The following is a 6174-nucleotide window of genomic DNA, read 5'->3' as shown; positions in this document are numbered from 1 at the left end:
AAGACATGGCTTGTTGGCCCATAGTTTCGATGAGAGGTTATTCGACGAGGTTGATGGCATTCAGGCGCAATTGGTGCGCTGCCGTCCAATGGGTCGTGAATGAACCTCTGCACAGCCCGGTTGGGCAAATACTTCTTTGGACAATCGTGGCTCATGGCAGCAAATCATCCCGTGTTGCGATGGTCCATCGCTGTACGTGGTGTAGTGTGGTCAGTCTGGCGTGGTACTTTGGGCTTTTGGTGAAAGCCAGTAACTGGAGTTGGATAGGCGAGTGAGGGTTGGAGATAGAGAGGCACGCAAAGGAAGGGGGTGTGGAAAAAGTAACTGAAGGGCAGTGGTCGTAAAGCCTAGCAGAAAAATCAACTGGAAGTGGATTAGCGCCGAATATTAGCAGCCCAAGCTATTTTCTGAAGCAATGCGCCAGGCATGTTTCATAATTTGCAGGGCTCCTCCCGCGACAGCGACGACAACAGACTGTGGGAGATACGTACCGATGCAGCATCCGCAGAGAGAGCAGGAGCGATTGAGAGAAAATGCCTAATGGTTGAGGCAGGAAGAAAGTGTGCTTTCCTCCCCCCCTCTTGCCTTCTTGCCCTCTTCGCAGCTGCCAGCCAGTCAAGCTTTAGCTTGGCATGTTGGCCCCTGCGCCTTCCGGGTTCCTCGTTCCTCGCGAATGTCGGGTGAGGTGCTGCTTTCCGTCTTGATCCTCGCCCAGCAGCGACGTGAGAGGTACCGCGCCGGGCCGCGCAACACCCACCACTTTACACTCCAAAACAACGACAACCCATTTCCACCAAACGGCGCATTGCATCTCCAACTTACAGGCATTCTACGGCAGCGACCACACTCAGTCTTTGGCGCATTTGCGGACTGGAATCTGATGGCCTCGTCGAGAATGAGTTGAGATGAGGAAGGCACGTCGTTCTGAATGCAATCTGGCGATGGCTCACTTTGCGCATGTACGAAGTAGCGTCTGCTGCTATTGTCTTAGCCTTATCAATCTCCTTTGTCTCTCTCACGCTTAGACATGGACGTTTGCGGTCCGCTATTCAAATGCTTTGGCAAGAAGCTGGACGATGCGAGGAATGCAGCTGTCTTGAAGTCCACGACAGTACGTCAACGGCTCGTCTCCAACGGTTCCTATCAGCCAGAGGCAGCAGCGATGAAGACCCAGTCCAAGCGTACCCCGCGACAGTTGGCAGGCACTGCCCATCTGCACACTACAGAGTGACACATCGCGGTTCATCGGCCACCACCTCAGTAAAGCCCGACGTCAATCGAAGGATCCTCAGACCCTCGGACCTGCATCGCAGCTCACCTGATAAACAACAGCGTCGCATCGGAAGTTGCTGCTCTTCTTCGCAGGTCTTTCAGGGGTACAACACGAGCCTCTTGTTGAGATGACCAGCCGAACTTCTTCAGCACCCTCTGTCGCGCAATCGACGCTTGTCAATAAAGGGATCATGTCCGACATGGCTCTCAGAGGGAGCCACGTTGTTGCACTGACGCTCAACCACCAGGACGAGATGGTGGTCGGCGGTGCGTCGCGACCTGTTGCGGACTCTCCTTGCATTTGCATCATCAACGGCCAGACATGATGCTGCTGAGGGCTGCAACTCGTGGCCGTGGCACTTGGCCTGTCACTGGGCTTGCAAAGCTCTCGTCCGAGCTACACTACGTTCCTCAAGACAGCTGTTAGCGGTCTTGTCTCATCAAACTACTCGGTGCTCGGACGGCACGTATCCTCGCCGGTGCCGTCGCGGCCGCAACTTCGTCTCTGCAAGAACTCAGGAGAAGCCAATCTTGCCAATGACATAAGGGCAGCGATGTGTCGACTATTGCAGCCTGCCTGCATTCCGCGCAAAAGGGCAAAGTCCTCCGTGGAGCGTTCAACTTGCATCTCCAAAACAAGCGATATTGCAATGTGGAGATTATTGGCAGGTCTCCTCACTTGCTGATGACCTGCACGATTAACACGGGCGGATGCATTACCATTCTGCCTAGCCAGCCTGGACCAAACCTTCTTTTTGCTTCCCTCTCCGCCAACATACCTTGTTTCTTTGTGGTTTGTTGATCGGGCCGCAAAATGAGACTCATCAGACATGTCCAATGCAGGTCCGCGAGCAACCAGAAAGACTCCGCTCCGGGATCGTGGTCTACGACGGCCATCTGGGAGCCGGCCGGCCGCGGCGCAAGGACTCGCCCTGCTCCGGTTCGCGGAAGACAATGGGAGAGTTCGCGAGATGCGATGACTTGTCTCGCTGCAACGGCCCCCAGAGGCTGTGCATGAAAATGTCAATTCCCGACAGATGGACGTCTTTCAGAGCTTCTTTGGCAACGCCCAGCCGCTGTTTGTTTCTGCCCGCCTTCCCCAATGAGGAGCGGCGAGCCAGTCAACTCTCCGATGTCTCCGGCGAGCAACCTCAATCCGTTCCTGCGGCCTGCAAGAGGAAGGACTGTATCCACTTGCCTTGCCTCTTCTGGCAGCTGCATCGCCATTGTCACGGTCGCTGCCCGGCTGTTGGGTCATCGAAAACAGAACAAACAAACAAAATGGGATACGATACGGACAAGGTCCGCGCTGAACCCTTGGTCTTATCGGGGTGCAAATGTCCTTCACTGACGACATGGGGCTCGTTACCATGATTCAACAGATTGATCAGAAAGAATACAACAGAATCTGCTCGGCTCGCCGTGTAGGACGACGAGCTTACTTGCGGACGGCTCGCTTGGGAACTGGCAAAGTCAATGTAACTGTACCGACGGGCCTCTCGCTGCCTTGAGCAGACCAATCCACGTTGCCTCAGTGGTCGTTGTTTTCTTTCTACTCCTCGCCAATAACGAAAGACACGATGCTACGGACCTTGTCAATATCTGAACATGGGGATATCCATGACGGCCTCAGCAGGACGCTCGCCAGGATGTTCTCCCGCTGATGGACATCAACTTTCTAAAAAAACAGCGATCCCGAGGGTACACACACACGCTTGGGTCTCGCCCGCGACCGACTGGGTAGATTTTTCGCCCCCTAGGTACAGAGTAGCAGCCGTTGCACTCCCATCCCAGCGCCGTGCAACCACCGTCAGGACGCGAACTGGATTTTCCTTTGCCTTTCGCCTGGTTACCCGTCGTTCGGCATAAACCAGCGATTCAAGCCACATCCAGGGGAGAGAGGACCAATCAGCGCCCTGAGACTGGCGACCAAAGGCACGTCTCATCAACCGCCAGACGCCAATTAAGCCAAACTTCTTCAACGGGATCACAACAGCAAATCAAGGACACCGCACGACGGGTACTGTCAACGGCGCAGAGACATCTAACACTACAAAAAAAGATGACGGAGATCAACGCGACCTGATCACGCCAAGCACACGACGGGGAAAGAAAGCACAGAGGCGAGACGGGAAGAGGAGAGAAACGGCATGACGACGGCGGAGAGCCCCAGGGCAAGTCGCCCACGAGAGGGAAGAGATCTTCAGAAAAAGACCCGTTGCTCGTCTTTTTTTTCTGTCTTCTCAGAACAATTCTCAGTCTTGCCCCTGCTGCTTACTGCGTATCCCCAGTTTTTCCATTCCGTGCCATGGCACCCCCGGCGCCCCTACTCGCGACATCCATGCTTTACCATTTTCCGCGTGTGTGCCCAGTTCAAGAGGACGGTTACCTGCACACCCCCCCATCGGGCACGGGCAAGGGGATGGAGGGGAGAAGGGACCAGGAGGGACGCTGGGCCGATAGCAGCAAGATTCCTCAGATTTGTTGATTTCGATGACCTCTTTTTGGCTTCGGCTGGCAAAGTTATTGGCACGCACGCGAGATGGGAGAATCGAGAAAAACTCCGCAATTCTCTCGATGATGGGCATATACGTCTTCTCCGGGGGCCCGAAATGAGATTCCCCTGGACTATCGAGATTAGGTGCTGGCGCCGTTTTTAACCTTTTGACGATTAGGAAAAGGGCGCCGGTATGGGGGCCCGATGGAGGGGATCGTCTGTTAGACATATCGGGAGGGGGGCAGAAAGAAGCGTGGAAGCGCAGATTAATCCCGAAGAGAGAGGCCAGTGGAGATGCGGTAATGGGCCTGGAAAAGCCGGTCCTCTGGGTCTTGGGTCTAGGAGCCGTTTCCGCGTGCTGCGTGCCTGGAGAGAGAAGAAGGAAGGACAAGAAAGCGGCCAAAGCATTCTGTGGTCCTCATCCCTGAATTGGCGAGAGAGAGAGAAGACAATGATCCAATTTTTGGATTTGGACGGGGATCAGGTATCATTACCGCAGACCGTCCAGAACGAGGAATTGGACCACTACCGCGTCAGGGCCCTTTTTTTTTCTTTTCCGTTCTCTTTTTTGGTCCCGTCGCCTCATGGGATCTGCTTTCTTGTGCCGGTGGTGGATGCCCATCTCCCGAGTCAAGCCCCGGAAGCGAAGCATGGTTTGACAGTGACAATGACATGAGGTCTGTTCAACTGTGGTGGTGGTGATTGTGGGTATGGCGCGCAGCGGTTGACCGCCTTCCTGTAGGGAGGGCTTGACGGCAACGCAGGGACTGACTCCAGAGTCGACCACGACCGCGCCGGCATGTCGACGGGTAACGGGCGATTTGGGGTCGGGTGCGCGAGAGACAAGGTCTGACATGCTGACTGACTTGTAGTTGAAAGTGCCTGCCTGGACTGAGCAACGGCGCACGTGAAGGACGAGAAGACTTCCCTTTCCAAGTCGAGGTGCAGTGTATCCGTACAAGCGCAGCAGAGCACACAAGGGGGGGGAATGGGCAAGGGGAAGACAGGAAAAAAGGGACGAGCGGGAGCTAGTGTCAGTCAGTGTCAGTCAGTGATGGCAGAGGGTTTCTGCATATGCTTTGGTTTTGCGGTTGCTTCTGGCTCTGCTTCCATGCAGCAGCAGCAACTGAGCAATTGACTTGGATACAGGTCCAGCAGCAAGACATCTGTCGCTCTCAGTCTATGTAAGGTACGACGACACAGCCCCCCGGCGTTGCTGTTGTGGTTGCCCGTTGACCGACCCGTCGGTGTGTGCCTGCCGGCGATGCAGCACACATGTTGCTATCCCCAGAGCGTGGGCATCCAAGTCCAACTCGACTCAACTCAATCCGTGGTGTTGAAAGAGATACATGTCTCTGGCGTAGGGTCCGGAAGGAGTTGGAAGTAACCCGTCTTGTCTTGTCTTTTTTGGCTTTTTTACTCTTTCCCTTTCTTCCTTTTCTTGCGCCTAGAGCCCGAGCGCTGGGACCGTCTCTCATCAGATTTACCGTCGACTGACTGTCTCGTCCTCTCTGTTCCTCAACGAGGCCTGAGTTGAGGAGATGAGAAGAGAGTCAGAGAGAGAAACAGCAGCAGTTGTCACATTGGCAGTTGTCTCATCGCATCGCATCTCAACTCAGGGCGGATTGAAGCGGAAAGGAAAGCAAAGAAGAAGAGAGAAAGAAGGTGGATGCGGCCAGGTCCATGTCCGGCCAATCGGCGGGCCAGAATCGAACCCCTGGAACCCCGGTCGGTACTTCCACTGGACGCCGCACCTTTCTTCCCTCCGTGCCTCCGTGAACTGCTTGCTGCTGGAGGAGGTGGTGGTTTACTTTCGCACTGCCCACAGCTGGCAATGGTATCCTCGTCCTCGTTCACTTCCCAGAAGCAGGAACAGGAAGACGCAGGAACAGGGCCGGGGCCAGGCACAAGTTTCTCTCGTCTATGCAGTGGATGGTGCACTACCCACTGCTAGCCACAATGTACCGTCCCGCGGAGCCACAGGCGGCATAGGTACGAGATGGACCATCATCATCGCGAATCCATCAATCCCCCCCATCCCATCCGAATGGACACCCGCTGAAGGGGCCAGCTCCACACCTCGTCTAGTTGACCCTTTCGTGCTGCCACGGCGGGCAGTGACACTGACAGAGAGACAGAGAGATAGACGCTGGGGAGAGTGGGAGAGAAGGAGTTGCTGCTAGTCATCCACATCCATCAAAATCCACACACGAACAACGCTCGTCCGTCCGCCCTCATCTCGCACACACGGAAACTAGCAGAAAGAAAAGTAAAGAGGATGATCTCGTCTGACGGGAACCTACTCTGCTCGTGGTAAAGTGGACGAGGCTATATCGACGCTGAGATATCGTCCGGCTGTAAGCCTATACCACCGGCGGCGTTATAAGGTAGGGTCTGGCGAGGGC

The sequence above is a fragment of the Colletotrichum karsti genome, assembly GCF_011947395.1.
Source record: "Colletotrichum karsti strain CkLH20 chromosome Unknown Scaffold28, whole genome shotgun sequence".
Taxonomy (NCBI): Eukaryota; Fungi; Ascomycota; class Sordariomycetes; order Glomerellales; family Glomerellaceae; genus Colletotrichum; species Colletotrichum karsti.
The sequence above is the reverse complement of the archived record's forward strand: the minus strand, read 5'-3'. Positions refer to the sequence as shown.